At 40.6% G+C, this 18,095-nt stretch overlaps 1 long non-coding RNA gene across 1 annotated transcript; it reads right to left on the bottom strand.

Annotated features, from left to right (window-relative positions):
- Positions 1 to 2,525: 2,525 nt before the first annotated feature.
- On the bottom strand, positions 2,526 to 5,593 carry LOC104149491 (uncharacterized). The gene is made up of 2 exons (XR_695345.2): positions 5,362 to 5,593; positions 2,526 to 3,318 (listed from the first exon to the last, which is right to left on the bottom strand). It is a non-coding gene; the product is annotated as an uncharacterized lncRNA (long non-coding RNA).
- Positions 5,594 to 18,095: the final 12,502 nt, after the last annotated feature.

Below are 18,095 nucleotides of genomic sequence, written 5' to 3'. Positions count from 1 at the left end.
ACTGGATTTTAGAAGTGCGTTATCTGTCTATTATTTACTATTTATAAAGTAGTAGACTATTTTCTGCATTGCACAGGCAAAGTTTTCCTAATTAATTAAGAACAAACACCCACACAGCAAAACGAGTTTCCAGAACATGAATTTCAATTCCTTAAAGCTAAATAAGACCAAACAAAACTGTTCTTTTGTTGGGCAAACTGCTGGGAACAAATGCCCCCGTTCCTCTTTATTTCCTGGGATGAGTATCTGCTCCTGCCTGCACTCCTCTCTGTGTCAAAGGAAATCTTTTGGGACAGGAACCGCACCCCACCCTGGTTGACCAAGGCCCAGTCTCATTTTTTTACTATTTTGCCATTGTAAGGTAGGACTACAGCAGCTTTACTTACAAAATCCCAGCTCCTACAGTGCACTGTAGTACATGTCTGCAACAGTGCAAGCTACCACAGGACCTATGACATGCCTGTGCTTTATTTTCTTCAACACCTTCCCACAGAATTTCAATTCGAGTTCAAGACCCTGGTCCGTCCTGGTTTTTACGTGTCATCTGAATACATACGAATACATAAGAATGTACATCTGAATACATAAGAAACAGTGGAGGATCTGCCCCAGGAAACATGATGCCTTAAAAATCTTGTAGCAATCATCTGCTCCATTTTTCTACTCTTGCCTGTACTATTATGTATCCAAAAGCATATTGTCTAATGACCTGAAGACAGATAAGACAGAACATGACCATGCTCGTGCTTTTCCTCTGGGTAAGAAAGCCAAACAGTATAAGATGGATGAATATTAACACTGCTCAGTAATCTTCTGGAAGTCATCCATATGTGTGGTCAGGAGCAGAGGAGAACACTGTACATACAACAGAAGAGAACAGGCTGTTCACTTCTCTTTTTTTCCTTCCTAGTGTTTCTCCTATTTCACGTACTGCAGAAAATGCTCACTCACATTTATATATCAGAGGGAAAACAAAACTTTGTTACCCTAAACATACAAAAGCACTGCAGAGGAAATATAACAACCTTAAGCTGTTGCCAGTGGTTATGTTTTCAATATGACTGACTACCTTATTTCTTGGATTTCCTTTTTTTCAGGAAGTTCTTTATATTCAGACCACCCTTTCAGGTACAGTAACCATGAAAAAAATGAACTGTCCTTGCCCACAACCCAAATACTCAAGCTACTTCCCCTACAAACTGGGGCAGAAGAAAGAAATGGGTGATAGCGGCTGTTATATCCAGTTTTTAACAACTCAGAAAACTCTGATATTTACATGATTTATAAAGAAGAAAACTTGTATTAGGTAATTTACCTTCGCTAGATTGTCTAAAGATACTATGCACAGTATTCTGTCCTGACCTTACAAACACGTATGTTGGTGGGTCTGTATGATCTGTATGATTCATCCAATAACCTTCTTCCTTTTCTCTTTGTCTTAAAACTGAGACCTATGGCTGCACCTCTGAATTACAAAATTTAAAATTAGCTATTTTTGTCTACTTCATTCTCATTTGTAAAGAGTTCACATTCACTACAGATTATTGATGCATACAATTAGTGAACTGAGTCTACATTTTTGAAGAGCTGCAAATAGTTGCGATTTTTCTTGATAGTATTTAAAAATATATTTACTGAACCTGTAAGCTGCCCATAAACAGAGAAAATATTGCCACCTTTTTTCCCGCAAGCCATATTTTGTTATGCTCACACTGAGGCTAAGGAAGGGAAGTGGAGAAAGCAGAAGAGCATCGTGGTTTGAAGGAGTGAAGACTGATGAAGGCCTCGTGGAGGTTCACTGCAGCAAAGGACACCGGGGAGGTGGTGCAGGGAGAGGCGCTGCATGCCATGAGGGCGCATGTGGAAACACGCTCTCAGACACAGCCATCTCTCCCTGCACAGCCAGTCTAACAGACATGTATCTGGCTAAACTCTAAACAATTTTTCTCAGCTAAGTACAGCTTTGAAACCTGCTGGGTTTATATTCAGACCTGGAAATGAGCAAATAAACCCCCACCTTTGCCTAAACTACACAGGGTAACTATTGTCATGACTGGAGATTTGCTGGTGACCTTTCTATTATTTCGTGCCTGAGCATAGTGAACATGCATTCAAGATACTTTGGCCTGCAAGAATTTTGCATCTAATAATTAGGTACAGTTCGAAGGCTAAAATGAATGAGCAGGGGAAAACTTCTTTCACGGTACAGTATCTTCCTGCTGTCTACGGAATTGTTTAAGAGCTTTCAATATAGGTTTTAGACTAGCCTGGTATGTAAAAGCAGTTCACAGCTCTCACTGAGAGGTGCAATCTGCACAGAGGGCTCTTCAGGTCAGACACAGGGTCCTGGGATGCAATAGGCTTTGGCCCTCCACCCTACAGCTCCCAGCTACCTTAACAAATAGTGCCAGAGAGCTCATTTCTATTGCTGCTAGAGCTCAACTGTTCTCCTGAAGCAGAACATCTGGCTAGACTGTTTGGAAACTCAGTTTTCATGATTTGATAGAAAACGTTACTCAAAGTAATGCTATTTCCAGAGACTTTTATTACATTCTGGTTGTTTCTGTGCTGTCACTTGAGAGACTAGCTGAGATTGTCTTTGATGGATGAGCAGAGGTTTATAATCCAGGATCTGCATTCCCTTTCAGGTTTGAAAATGTCAGCAGTAAAATCTCCTTGGAAGTCTGTGGAGCCATTCCAAGTTAATATCATAAAGGCAATTACAGTATAATACAAATTTACAATATAATACAATATTGCAATAACCCCACATTGCCAGGGTTTATTCTTAAGACGTTGCCATTGCTATTTCCTCCAATGAGCGGTGATGGCAGCGCACCTGCCAGCCGCACAGCGACTCGCAAGGCCTACAGCCAGCAGCAGGACACACCAGGGGACGTTTTTGGCCTGGGATATTGCTCCCTGGTGCTCTTGGTGGCTCCAATTCCCTTCCCTGTTTCCCACACGGCAGCACGGGCCAGGTAGCTGGTGTAACGCTACTGCAATCTGAAAATGGCTGTTAATGTTTCCTCGTCGAAGCGTGGGTGAATCGTGCATGGAAAGGGATGTAGCTATGGCCTCTTCTCATACCCCACGGAGCCCCGGCCAGCACGGTCTCTGCCAGCACGGGGCACTCAGTAGCAAACTGGTGGGTGTAGGGCAAGCAGTGCGTTCACAGAATTGGCATTGGCATCACGAGGGGAGCGAGGCTGTCGCCTGCCAGTTGTTACCACAGACGGTTCACTGAGATTGGAGGAAGTTTCAATGCCTGAGGAAGAAACACCAGCCACCAGGAAGCCTTGCTACCAGATAACGTTCCTATAAGGCAGGGAGACAAGATGGTCCATGTGAACAGTTTTGAGAAGTTAAAGACTAATTTCCTCACAATATAAAAGAATTACTTGCATATCCTTGAGAAAGGGGGTGTTTAGAATGGGGAACACAGTAGTTTGCCTAGGTATCTTGCAACAATGAGGAAAAAACGAACCATTTTTTTTAGACCAAAAAAATAATGATGTCGGCTTGGCTCTCGATTTAACGATCACACTAAGAATCAGGAACCTTCTGTATTTCTCAATCTCTTTTAAGGCTCTGTGCGTTTGTCACAGGGTCAAAGACACTTTCCATGATTTGATCCTGACGTTGCAAACCCCGTAGCACTCCCTGTAGCCAGTGTTACCTGGGAGGTCAGACATGGCCATCACAGCCATCCCTTCTGCCTTCATAAATGACAAGTCAGTGAGGCTGGTGATGTGAGACACAAGTATTTAATCTGAGTATTTAATCAAAATTAATTCTCTGGTTGACGCATTAAATATAGATTCCTAAAAGCAGAAGTACAAGATTTCCTGAAGCAGTAAAAGAGATTGGCTCTGAAAGTGAGGACTAAGTATTTACATAAACTCACTCACAAACACGAGTTTGCTCACTCGTGTGAATAGCTGCTCGTACGAATACACGTGAGCTTATACACCAGCATACATGCACGTTGGCATATACTGTGGTTGGTGTCTCACACACTTGGCTGCCCAGAACAAATCGCTTCGGCATTCTCACAGTGGTTGGTGATAACCGAGCCGGGGTGTGAACCACTGATATACAAATACGTAGCTCGAAATTCTCTCCCTCGCCAGTAACAGAAACAAAATAATCTAGTTTAAATAATTCACCGATAGCACACAGGTCATGCGCAATGACCTGTTTGCATACTTTCACTAAACCACTTTTTGCACAATAAAATACATGTTTAAATAAGTTGGATTGCTAACAGTTAACAGAAAGTAAAATCAATAATAATAAATAAAAAATATCAATAAAATTATTATGAACTATTCACGGAACTTGGGTTAGGAGAAAGGACACAATGAAGAAAATTTTATTTGAAAAGAGGACTGGCTGTAAATATTTGTGGATATCTTTGGTTTTAAACATCAGGTTATCTGCATTAACTTATATTGGAAAGCTGTTTAATTGGTAAAATAAATATTTTAATGAAAACAGTACTAGGTGTGATAAAAACATGAAATTTTATATAGAACCCAATAATACATTTTTCCCCTCAGTGAAAAGGAAACAATGCCTGCCAGAGGCCTGTGCTGAAAACTGTTCAGAAAAGATGTAAAATTCGTACCAGCTTAGTGCTTTGCCATGAATGCTGCGATTAAAAAATAATAGAGGATTAATGATCTTTGCTATTTCAGTACCTGAGAACATTTTATTAACTGAAAACATTAACTTATTTATGAAGTATGTTACAGAGGGACTATCTGTCCTCAAATTAAACTGATGTGTGAGGGATTCTGTTGTCTAAAAGCCAAAACCCATTTCTTTTAACCAAACTGACGCTTAATTTCTATAGAGAGAATCTATTTAAACCAGTTTCATTTCCATTTCTCAGTATGCTGGTCACAAGGGGCTGAACTTCTGTAGTGTTGAAAAGCTGGTAAAGGTGTATATCTCTGCAAAGCTTGTCACTAGAGCGTATCATTATATTGGGCATGTTTTGCAAATTTTCTACCTCTTAATCTCTTCCTGTAATTGGGGGGATAATTACATTTGCCCTTCTCTGCACAGTACTTTCAGACCTAGAAGTGAAAGTATTGTAAAAATATGAAGTATTTATTATATTATTAGAGGCAGGTGTATTTAAAATTACTTCAAATCTTGCATTGATGAACTATTGCCAAATTTGAATGTAATTTTTGTTGTATCCCCTTCACACTACGTAGGAAATAATACATCTCTAATAAAGCTGAGACGCATGAACTTTTTCTTTTTTTTTTTAGGATGCAATTTTATAGCTAATCCCACCGTATAGCTCAGGAAACAAGCAAGAGTGACAATAGTATCTAGTAGTTTTACCTTCAGCAGGCAAGATGTGACAAACATCAGCGAAGTGAATTTGTACCCCCCGAGACTGCACACAGGCCACAAACCCCTGGTGCGGGTCGCGTTGCCGGAAACGTCGCTCTGGCCTCGCGCGGAGCCTCCCTCCGAGAGCCACGTAACGCGCCCGCGACGTGAGCTGCTTGCTTTTGGGCTGCTGAAAAGCGGGAAGAGTTGGATGCGGACTGGAAACGTTTCCAAGAGACAAAGTTAGTCGTAAGGAAGGTTTCAATGTGATAACCGAGAGGAGGAAAACCTATCGGTATGAGCAAGAGCTAGAGTAAACAAGTCGCTACAAATACTTCTTTCCCCTTTAATAAATATTTGGCTGAGGTCATCAGCCTTGCCCACGCTGGAGCCGCGTTTGGCAACACAGGCCGTTCCTCCATCCCAGAGCTGAAAAATGGGTTTGCTCATTTTGGAAGTCAGAGCTTTCATATCTGCTGTTACTTAGGTATGTCATCAAAATCTAATTATGTCGCCTTTGTTCTTTTTAATTAAAGCTACTTAGAGAATACTCCTTGTCTATGTGGCCCGCCCTGCCACTCAAAATAATCTCCGAAGAGCAATGGTGTTCAAAGCGTCCACAGACACGTGCCCGGAGGTACAGACAAACTAAACTTCGGCAGTCTGCAGCTAAGCCACAAGCCGAGCTTGTCATAACGATTCAACAGAGCTTAGGTGACTTTCCTCTTCAGTTTATTCATCTCAAAGACTCTATTTTCTGTATAGGGAATAACTGATTCAATTATTCCTCAGTTCCCAAGTTCTCATTTTATGTTTAGGCATGCTCACTATCTTAAATATATAAGACAAAGAATGAAGACAAACCTGAGAAGCACTGAAAATGGCTATTAACAGTTACAGTGTATTTCCAATCACTTTTGCTTTCTGAGCTTTCTACCTGAACAACTGGCTCTGTTCCCTGGTGTTCTCATTACCTGCTATTACAAAGGCTCTCTGGCCAGCAGAAAGCACCAGGACCTTTCCAACCCACACTTGGCTTTAAAATATTTTCATGCATAGCAGCAACTTTGACGTTAGCTGCATGAGCATTCCCTTGGACAACATATCTAAAGTGCTTGGTCTCACTGTACTCTGTTGCAAAAATACAAATATCAGAATATTTGAAGCCCAAAACAGGCAGCACTGTCTGTCTCTGGAGTTTGGAGGAAGATGTGTTTGATTTGTAGGACAATTCCTTTTTGAATCATGTAAGTTGACATTGCAAGTGCGCAAAATGTGCTCTGCTTCACTGCTGCATTTCCAAAGCAGCTGACACCTCACACAGGAACTGTCAGGATGCCCTGTAAATAGCAGCCACTGCTGCCTCGTTTGCCCCACACTTGATGCTCCTGAAGCACCCGCTTCTAAAAGTGACAGTTTTCCTTTCTGCAATGCAACGTTCAGCTCAGCCATCTATTTCATGGAAAACGTGACACAACTTTTGTTAACTCTAATGTTAGAGAATGAGTGAAATGAATTATGTCCTGAAGGCTAAACAAAACAAATGGCATGTATTGCTTAGCTGTCTCAGAGCCAAGGTGTGCAGTCAGTTTCTTACCTCAACTCCGGTCCTGTAAAATGGGCATAAAAAGGACTCAGAGATTATCAGAGAGTGCAGCTGAGCTTATAGTGTCACTGCCATTTACCATCGCTCCTTTGGACCAGTCAAGGGAGCGCAGCAGGCAAGCTCCCAAAACGTGAAAGAATATCTGAAAATATACAACTCCAAACTTTCACTAAGTCATGCATGTTTCAACCGCTGACATATCACCTACCGTGTCTGGCCTTCTCCAAGCCATGGCAGCATGCCCACAACTGCACTGTTTGGCTACTTGAGTCACCAGTAATATACATACGGAAAAATCAATACCTATAAGGTCGCATAGAGAGACAGTGGCATATATCTAGCTTTCTTTTTACTAAAGCCAAAGGAGGTTTGACTTCCACTGCCTGTGGCACATGCGTAGATCTGGATGTTTAGGAGAAGCAAGCTTTCTCAGGTATTTTTCCACTGTTATATTCATCATCATTTTCAATCTGTTTCTCAACATGTTCCCAGTGCATCTGAAGAACAAGAGCAAAGTCCTTCAGTGGCTAATCTGGTAACTATAAATTCTCAGGCTGTAATGAAAGCTTGGGTGACCTCATGGATAAAGCGTTTGCCTCATATTTTGAAGGTCATAAATTCAAATCCTGTTAAGAGTCTCCCTTTATTAAAATGTCTCATAGCTTATTTTCATCAGTGTAATTACATAGTATGTCAGTTAATTATTACTGAATTCCTCCAGCAACAACAAAAAGGGCGAACTATCCACTAAAAACAACTTAGAAAATAATACTTACAAAATGATTAGCTATTTAAACAGTTCAATTAAATGAGACACAATTAACTTTAAGTAGATTCCTCATTAGAGTAATTTTCTATACTCATAACTGTACAGGACTCTTATAAGGCTTTTTGGGAACTGGGGAGTTGGATGCATTTCCATGGATCTAAGTGTGCCATGTTGGAACTCATATGTACGTATCTGATGAAAGAATTTGGCTGGGAGATTTATAAATGCGTGTATGGGAGCTCTTGGTCAGAAAGAGAGATCCAGCTTTCCTTAATACTGTCTTGTTTACCTTATTGAAAGATATACCACAGATATACCTAATAAACCTGAGTTTATTAGGAAGAAGTGTCCTAGTCTGCATCATAAGAGCAAATGACTCCATAAACTTGTTTTGAACTAATATTTTTAGGAAACATGAAAATATAATATAAACAGAAATAACCCTCTGTGGGATTTTATGATTATGAATCAAAATTAAGGTACTGCTTCATTCAGTAACTGCAATATTTTGAATGGAAACACCTTGCCCTTCCTGACTTGGGAGAACATCAAGGCTCAGTGATGATTCTCTTGCTTACATTGAATAGAACCTGGCACAGTAAATCATAAATAAGTCCGTAAGCGTCTTTGCCCTTATCCTAAAGGAGCGAAGCTCTGCTGGCAGCACTCCTGGCCCCTGGCAGACATGGGCACCTGCAAAACGGGGACAGAGCAGGGGGTGGCACTTGCCTGCAAAGGCAAATAGCGAAAGAGCTGGCGCAAGTTTGAGCATTTCACTGTTTCAACGGCACTTTGGCAATCCAGTGAAGGGAGGACAACAACTCTGGTTTTAGAGTGCCACCTGTAAACATCGGACCACCCAACACTGTCAGTTTAATGATCATGCTGACAAAGGGCTGAAAAAGCATAAAGAAAGCAGGAAAAGATATGCCCTCATCTTTACACTGCTAAAGAAATAAGGGTTTTTCTCCATTCCTTCTTCCTCCAATGGCTGGAGTGCCTTTTTAATAGTGTTCCAAATAAAAATCATTAGCATATGCTGCATAAAAAGCCAGTAAAAAAGTATATGGTTTTGTATTTGAAGTACAGGGTTTGATTTGACAACTCTATCTTAACATGTCAGAATTTAAAAGAAAAAAACAGTAAGAAGTGACGTAAATTAGAAGACAAAGGAATTGATTCCGGAGGTGACTTTCAAACTAAAGCCAGGCCGTTTGTCTTGACGCTCATTTCACATTACGATGTGTGTATCACAGTATGTTAGGCCCTAAGGGGATGCTAGAAGAAAAGTGTTTTAATTATTTTGTATGAGTTAAATAAAGAGACTTGAAACTTTATCTCTGCTTTCTACAGTTACCCATGCATGAAGCAATAGGAGTTATATAATACACAAGCAAGAGACATAAAGTACCAACAGTACAGCTAAGTTCAAATCCAGCACAAACTTCAGCACTGGGGCAGGCAGGCAATAGCTTTTATATATAGAAATAACCCCATAAAATTCACTGGGAATGTTTGTGTACAAGAAGTTACACAAGTGCATCTTTGCAGATAAGGTATCCTGTAAAGTACGGATAAAATCAATTGCCAATAGCAGATATGAATATATCAGAGCAAGCAGAGTGTGCCAGTGGTTTCACACTTTTTTGTCGATCATTCCAATGGTGATGATTTATTTTCCGAATCTGCAATACCATTAAAGTCGCATAAAAATGCACAGCTGTCACCCCCATCATATGCAACATTATATCTGAGGCTAGCAAAGACATGCTATGAAGTAGCCTGATGCGTGCTTTTCTTTTGATGAAAAATGGATCTCTGTTATTGTCTCATTTCACCCTCCAGTAGAGCTCTTGCTAAGGTATGACTAGTTGTTTCCTCCTTGGGACCACTAGCCAGTTTGGCAGTTTGGATTGACCTTATACATAGAGAAGAGGGTGAAATAACACTTTACAAGCGTTTAGTGATGAAGAATTCATCATGCTGAACTGTGCTATGGAGACTGAGGTCTTGATTTGAGATCTAGAAATAACGGCAATGGAATAGAGATGGGGCGGAGGATACTGAGCAACACTTAGGAGAGATCTCTTGGAAGAGAGACACGGATTTTCTGACACATCTCTGTATCCTGTCATACGTTACTCTGCAATCAGTAAAGGCAACCTTAGTGTTGTATTTTCACTGCAAATTTGAAAGCAGCTGTTATATCCCACGTGGATAGAAAAGAGCCTGTGTATCTGATGAGGATTTATTTAGCCTGTGCACTAACGTGCTCTCTGATCTCTTACACTTAATTAAAGTGTAGCTTTATCAATGAATAAGTTATTCACAAAATCCACACTCTCACAAATTTTAATTTACAGCGTGCTACTTACCAAAGGAGTTTTCTTTGTTGCTTACGTGGTTGAGTGCCTAAAGATTGCTCTTCAGTTTACAGAAGATGATTTAAAAGGAAGAAATTACAGGTGATAGGCTAATAACTAAATAGTGTTCATGAGTAACTACAAACCAGAATGGTGCATTGGGACATAAACTGTGAAAATTATTTATCTAGTTATTTTACTGGCCATTCAACTATTTAACAAAACTATACAAGGTTTTTTTATATTCTGTTCCTCCATTTTATTCCTCTTGCTTCTCTTTTTTTTCCTAAACTATAATTCAGAAAGGCTTAAAGTAAGAAAGTTTGGCAAAATTGATATGCAAGCATATTATACAGAAGCATTTTGGAGTATTTCTGGTTTCTTTAATTTTGGCTTGGATGATCTTGGCTGAGCTTATAGAACTTATCAGCCACTGGAAAAAGAATCTAAAAGCTGTAAATTGGGAGAATAGCATCCTCTCCCCATTCTTCTCCAAGCTCCAGAAAACCCAAGTAAAATCCAGAGTCACCGTATTTTCTTATGAAGTAAAAGTCTGAATATTGGTTCTATCAAAGTCAATGCTTATACTCCTCTGTCAGACTATGGTCATGATTAGGGCTCCCTGAGAATAATTTATTTGCAGTTTTGTATAACCTGTGTTTATCTGTGAATTCACTTTGAATCCGGTGAATGGTTTCAAACAAATACAAAATTATAAAAAGTTAATTAGTCTGAGCAGTGACGAAAAGCAATTATCACCCCAGGGCTCCTTGCAAAAAGAAAAGTAGCAGCAAATTAGAGTTTCTAACATATTTACCACATAGGGAAAGAAAGCACACCCAAACAGATAATATCAATGCTGCAATTCAAAGAATAATTGCATGTAGGCTTTCCAACTGTTGCTCTCCTTTATTGTAGGTTTTTATTTAGCCTGTATCCACTAATAGTACTTAAAATCTTCTTGCCTAAAACGTGGAGACAACAGTTGTCATGTTGATGTGGGACACACTAGATGGAAGCAAAGAATGCAAGGTGGGAGAGGATCAGGAGCACTGTGCTTTACAGTCGTGGTGCAAATAAAGGTAGAGGGACACCTGCATATGCAGGTATGAGCTCGGATATGCCCGCTGCTTTAAAAACATTGACGTGAATGAATACAAGATGATAATAATGCCAACTACTGTGCACTGAGCAGAGCTTTGCTCAGGCTAATTATTTACCCAGGGATGTGGACCCATCGCATTTCCCTTTTGAGACTGACAAATTGAGCAGGTCTCACTTCTGTAATCACCTCCAGGTTTCAACCCCAAATCAGTTCTTTTTTCTTCTTTTCATTATAATTGCTAATCCCTTTCCCTCAGTGTTCACAGTTTTCAGGTATTTGAAAAACTTTACAGGTGCCTGACATTAGTAAAAGAACAGATCTGTAGACAATTAGTAATTGTTGTACTTGAACTGTTTATTTTGTTTCTGTTTTGCTTACATGTTTTGCTTACATTTGCTTATGTGCACTGCTTTGCTTTGGTGCCACCCATAGAAATCTCTCTCATCTGCCATCCCTGAAGAACCAGCAGTGTAGCAAAGCAAATATGTAACACAAGAGGAAAAAATGAAACTGGGAGAGGCCACAGACATATCTGATATAAAAAAGTGATCTTGAGCTGAATTTCAGTTCAGTGAGAGTACTGCTTGCCTAGCAAATGCCTCTGACATGGTGCAGTGGATTTTCAGTCTAAAAGTGGCCACCTTTCAGATAAACTAAACTCAAAATCTGCTAGAGCAGTAATTCTGCAGTGTAAAAATGAACTGTTTATAAACTAAACTCAAAATGTGCTAGAGCAGTAATTCTGCAGTGTAAAAATGAACTGTTTAAGACGAACTAAGAGTATGTCCAAAACAACAAAGGAAAAAATAAGGACTGAAGTGCACAGGACAGGATGAGAAGCCCCCAGAAATGGGAGAAGCAGATTGCCATTTTCACGGGGAGCGTTTACATGCTACATACCTGTAGCTACATGGAAAGCTAGAGGTGAAGGTTTTGGACCCTGCCAGAGACTTTTGAGGGGGTCATACTGGGCCAGCTAAAATTTCCCATATGGGCATTTGTTCCTGAAAGCCTCATGCTATCAAAATTCCCAGTAGTTTCTATAGATGTTTCAACAGTATGGAAACTATAGGATTAGCTACTCAAGAAGTGAGAAATCTTAGTTCTCGCTTAGTTCTCAGGAAATGCTTTGGGAGCCAAACTGGGTGATGTTGAACCTGGGCTCACTACTAGCCTCAGAGGCAGAGTGAACTGTATTTACTGCTGCTAACTGATGAAAAAAAAAATCCCAAGAAACAGGCAAAACACCCATATAAATGGGCCCTAGGAGTCAGGATAAACTGAAATCCTGATAAAACTGCTCCTGAAACTGATAAACTGCTCCTACTGAAATCAATGGGCTTGATGCCATTAACTGTATTTTGGACAGGTCTCCACTACTAGAACAAGGGAGTTCAATCTACTTATTGACATAACAAATATTAACTACTTAATTATATTAATGAATTATATTCGATTATATTGATGTTCAAGGCTCTATTCATGGAAATAAGGATTGTAAAGCAGCTGTATCTAATGTTGTTCATAACTAGAGGGTCCTAAGCTCACTAGAAACTCACCGTCCAGGCACATTTAAATCAGCAAGAGTCTGTAATTGCACCGGAGCTCTCAGTGGGCTCTAAATAGGCGAGAGGGAAGCACGTAGCACAACCAACAGAGCTGCCTTTTTGTAGTTATGGTATTAAAATATTCAGTAATGGACAAATAACAGAAATTAGGGTAAATGAGAGTATGCATTTGTAGAGGAATGTACTATGTGCCTCAGGGGTGCTGTGAAATGCAGAAACGAAGTTCAAGTGACTCGGCACGTGAGACAAGCGTACTTATCTCTGCGACTGCACACACTGCTCATTATGCTACTTGCACAATAGCATTTTTGTTTGAACTTATATTGGGAAGGCCATAGTATGGTGGAAGTACTTAAATGCTTTTAATATATACAGTCCTTTCATGTAGTAAGTATTTCATTGTTTTTGTACCTGACAATGAATACAATTACTTTGTTAGGATTGTTATTTCTCCGTGGTGATCTATAGTTCAGTTTTGAGTTTCAGTACATATTTCATGTAGCGACTGCATTCAGTAGTATAATCAGCTTCTTCATTACCTCTTCATTAACTTTTAACCTTCAGTTTCCTATTTCCTATATATCTGTCAAAGAATAAATACCAACTCCACGGCCACGTCTATGTAATAACCCTGGCACCTTTTGGTGTGCGCTGCTAAAATAAAAGAAAATATGTTTTTAACTCCTGAAGAACTGAACCACTGCCACCCTAAGAAAGAGTAAAAAAAGTTAAAAATCAAAAGTAAATTTACAGAGGCACAGAGAGACTACAAAGCAATGAACCTGCTTAAGAAATGAGAGAACCTAGAAAGACCGACATGTCAAGAGGTAGCACGGAAAAAACAGCTTGAACAAGGCTGTAGCAGAGGAAGGAAAACAAACCAGTTGAAACTAGTGTTTTCCACATGCCAATTATGGGAAAACTGCTTTTAGAGGACTGCTTTACTCAGGAAAATTTTAAAATCTGATGCACTTTAAGCAACAACCATTTAAAGTAAACTTGAACTAGTAGTTGAAAGCTGAGGAATGTAGAGGCCCAAATTAAAATTTTGGAAAGCATGTTAGACTAGGTCAATGACACATTGGCATCTAGAAGATACACACTGCTTGCAGATATCTGTTGCAAAAGAATAAGCATGATGATAGCTTGCAATAGGGTACTTCCATAGGGGATTGGAAAGGAGGCTTCCAGCCCCAACTCCTCAAGTTTTTCAGGCATTTCAGTCAGTGACCATTTCATGCAGCCTGGGTGACTGATCTTAGAGAGCACAGGTCCTCCTCTGAGGGCTGGGACCCAGACAGTAACATACAAAATCATCTTCTCATTTGCTTTCTTTCCAGGTAAATGAGTCTTGGGGAAAGAGCACGCAAAGGAACCGTTATTGCTGTTGCCGGATTTTTTAAGCTTTGTAGAGCAGCTTCAGCAGTAGAGCTCTCCTAAGTTTCAGAAGCCAATATACACTTTTTGAGCTTCACTTCAGAGTTACCCCAAGAGCACTATTATTAGGTAGAAACAAGTAAGAGAGACTTGCTTTGCTGGGCAGAGTACAAGCCACCGCTAAGAAGCTACATAACTCCACAAGGAACTTGCTTACTAGTCACTAACAAGAAAAAGGCAAGAAACTGCCTCTGCCCTGAACGCTCCTTTTAAGGATTTTAACTTCCCCTCCCTCCACCCACCATCCCAGGTGAAGAGAATAAATTCTGAAGTCACAGAGCAGCTGTTGTGATGTATAGTGCACCTGGGGAGGGTGGGAGAAAGCATGGCACTTATGCTGAGCAGAGAAGTTGGAGATGTTTTACTGCATAGTAATACTTCCAGAGACAGGATATAAGGGGATAGATGACATTCTGCTGTTTTAACAGCAGGGCAGGGGGAGAGAGAGAGAGAGTGTGAAAAGATATGTATTTCAAGCCACTTTTTCTAGCAGGAATGAACTTCAGGACTGGAAGAGGGATTTTATATTTCTTGGTGTGTAGTAGTAGCAGCAGCAGTAGTGAGTATTTAGTGAGACTCAAAGTTGTCTTAACGCATTGAGGAGTACCTCATGCAACTGCTTTCTTTTGAGGGAAAATAGAGAAGAAGCAGGGACTAGTAGCAGAATGGGGGTGAGACTAGTAATCTTTACAGCTCTCTAAACTCAACTGATAGGTTTGTGCTTAGAGGTGAATGTAGCCTCAGGCAGTGACTAAAGACTGTTCTGCAGATCCAGTCAATAATAGTGTACCCTACCATAACTATTCTTAGGCTATGCAATAACTTTTAAGGTTTCAGCCAAAATGTAAAAAGATTAAATGTGGGAGCTCACTGGTGTAACAAAGGGCTGTACTGCCTCTTCATCGTTCCACTACTGATTGCAGTTTGCCTCTTAACTTTAGCAATGAAACTGCTTCTGTTACAAACCGGGATATAAACCTGAGGAACTGCAGGAGAACAAAGCCATTTCTGTAACTTTAAATATCTGATTTTTCTGCACTGTGCATAAATGGTTTTTTTCTTATGATCCAAAACATGTGTGGAATAAAAGATGACAATTATGGGAAAGGGCCATTCTATTAAAGCCACACTTCTCCAATAAAATATTTGCATAAGCATGCCAGGAATTCAGTGAAGTTCAAATGCATATGATCATGAACAGAGTAATTAAACTACAATTTAAAATATGTGAACCATCTGCACTGTAGTGCTACATTGGGAATATTGATGATGAGTTTTGTATTATGCAGTAAAATAAAATCTACCAAAGCTCTGCCTATTTTCCAGTCCCTTCAACATTTCCTATTAGTAGGGCATTCCCCCTGGCCTTGTCTAACTCTTATTACTGAATGTTACACTTGTACTGCTCCATAATTGCTTCAAAGACCTCACAATAGCTGAATCTAGCACATTTTATCATGGGTATGTCTTCTCTAAGTTCACAGTCAAAATAAAAGGAGTATAAAAGATAGTGGGGGAGCTGTGCGAACTTGCAGGAGGCAGCTTTAAACTAGGCAATTAAAGCATACTGGAGAGTATTCAAAATAAAATAAATGTTCCTACTGGATTGTCATTTTTAAGTTTGTAACAAATATATGAAAGAGTAGCAGCTGAACCTAAATTAGAAGTCCCTTGGAAATATGAGTTTGTCTCTGATGCTTTGATGATGAGTTCTGATGGTTTTTTGAGCCTGAGAGAATGCTGTAGGAAACACTGGGGAAAGATACCTGACTAAGTAACCCAACAGGTGTTTTAATCTCATCTATTGAAAAACACTGGTTTGGGTTAACAGAGGAAATATGTGAAACTTCAGGGGTAATTTTCTCCCCTACTAAAAATAATATATAGCAAGATTCCTGTTGCTGCTGCCTTCAGGCCAAAGATCCTATGAAAACTGATGGGATTGGGCTGGGAGGTTAGGAGGTTATGCTGTGGGGTGCTCCAAAGGCCCCCCCTGCCCAGAGATGCTCTTCCCAACCATGCTCCCATCCAGACCTTTTCCACTGAGTGGAACAGAGGATGGGGCTCGCGTTGCTCTTGCCACCACCCCGTGCTCCTGCCTTCCCATGCCCATGTTGTGCAAGTGAAAGGGAGCTGAAAGGTCTCCTACGGTTCATCCTCATTTCTTGGCTCATCCTCACACGCAGCATGGAACAAAACAGCACAATAACAAAGCCTCACTTAACGGTGAAGAGCTGTCACTTCAATGCACGGCGTAGGGCTCAGGGAGAAACCCCAGCACCTAGGCTCTTGCAGTGGGGAGGAAGAGATGGACAGCTGTTAAACGTTAGCTGCACTAAACGCGCTTGGGTTACCACCCCAAAACCATGTCAGCTGAGCACATTTCTTCTAGCTTCCTTGCAGGGTTCCCTACCTCCCAGCTGGCAACAGCAGGTTTGGGCTTCCTTCCCCGCGGCCTGGCCGGCTGCCTGCTGGCCCCCTCCCACTGCCACCCTGGGACAAGGACAGACCCCATGCACCAGTCTGTCAGAGAACACTGCCCCGAATGGGCTGAAACACTCCACTATCAGGGAATGAACCTTTCTGTTATTTCCTCCTTTGGCGGATAATAGCATGCTGCCCTTTGCAGTTTTGCTTGGGTAAAAGCAGCTGTAGAGGAGTGAAATTCAGCATAATGGGGGTCCGGTGGCACGTTGCCCAGCAACGTTACAAGGGAGCCTCCTGCTCCCGCCTGATCCTCCTGCAATTGCACAGCTGATGGCTCTGAGCTGCTGCAGCAGTGGGGTTTCAGCCTAATTTGTGGGGGCTGGGGTGGAGGGGAGGGGAACTGAAGGGCCATCAGGGGTCTGGCAAAGAGAGACAGAGGAAATTGAATGGGAGCAATCTCTGAAGGGAATAATCGAGAAGTGGTAATATAGGGAAAAAATATTGTTTAAGTGTTCTAAGAATGAAGTGAAAGGGATAGAAATAATTGATTAAGCAGAACGAGCAATGCCTTTTGAAAGCCTGTTAAATCAGACAGATGGGCAAACTAAATTGATATGACACAGGATATTTCAACGTAATTTCTCATTCCCTCCTGTATTTTCCCTTTAAATATGACCATAAGAAGACTTTGTTTCTTTACTGACCAAGGTAAAGGGAGGAAAACTCTTGATTGTTTTATATCATTTGTGTTTTGGTGATACGAGTTCTCTGGAGAAATGATGTCTCTTCCTGGACAGTGACACAAACAAACAGGAGCTACATGTCTGTTTAGCTCCTGAAAATCTGAATACACTTAGGAATGGACTTGTCATCCCACGCTGTTGTAGACTTAAACCAGGGGAAGGATTAAAAGTTGGGCGGAGGGGACAGGGACAGATGGTTTTCATCAGTTTCCCTTACAAAAAAAGGGCTTTGCAAAGAAAGAATAAAGCAAGAGTGAAGAGCTGTATTTGTTGGACATCTGATGCCAGCATAGTTTCAAAAGGAAAGATGATAAAGAACGAGAATTCTAGAGAACATGTCACAGCAAAATGCAGTAAGAAAAGAAACTCAGATTGGCTTGCCCAGGAGTGAGGATTTTTTTGCCTCATACTGTTCAGAAAAAAAATTAGTCTGTGAACTTGCATAGATTTTTCAGGGCTAAGTAACCTTATAGATGCAAGCGAGATCTTAATTGTGCTGAATGAGCACACAATCTTTTCCAGTCACTCCCATCCGAAAGAGACCTCTTGAGAGGACCCCCACTTTCTGACTATTCCCAGAAGGGTGAAAGGAAACAGAGTTTTTACAGGATCCATGTAAACTATGTAAAACAAAGCATGACTTTTCAAAAAAATTGGAAGTTGGCACTTAACTGAGATACTGGATCAGATATCCTTCTGTCTTATGCAGTAACATTACAGGACAG

This window comes from Struthio camelus, chromosome 4, assembly GCF_040807025.1.
Source record: "Struthio camelus isolate bStrCam1 chromosome 4, bStrCam1.hap1, whole genome shotgun sequence".
Classification (NCBI taxonomy): Eukaryota; Metazoa; Chordata; class Aves; order Struthioniformes; family Struthionidae; genus Struthio; species Struthio camelus.
This window is presented reverse-complemented; position numbering and strand designations above follow the sequence as displayed.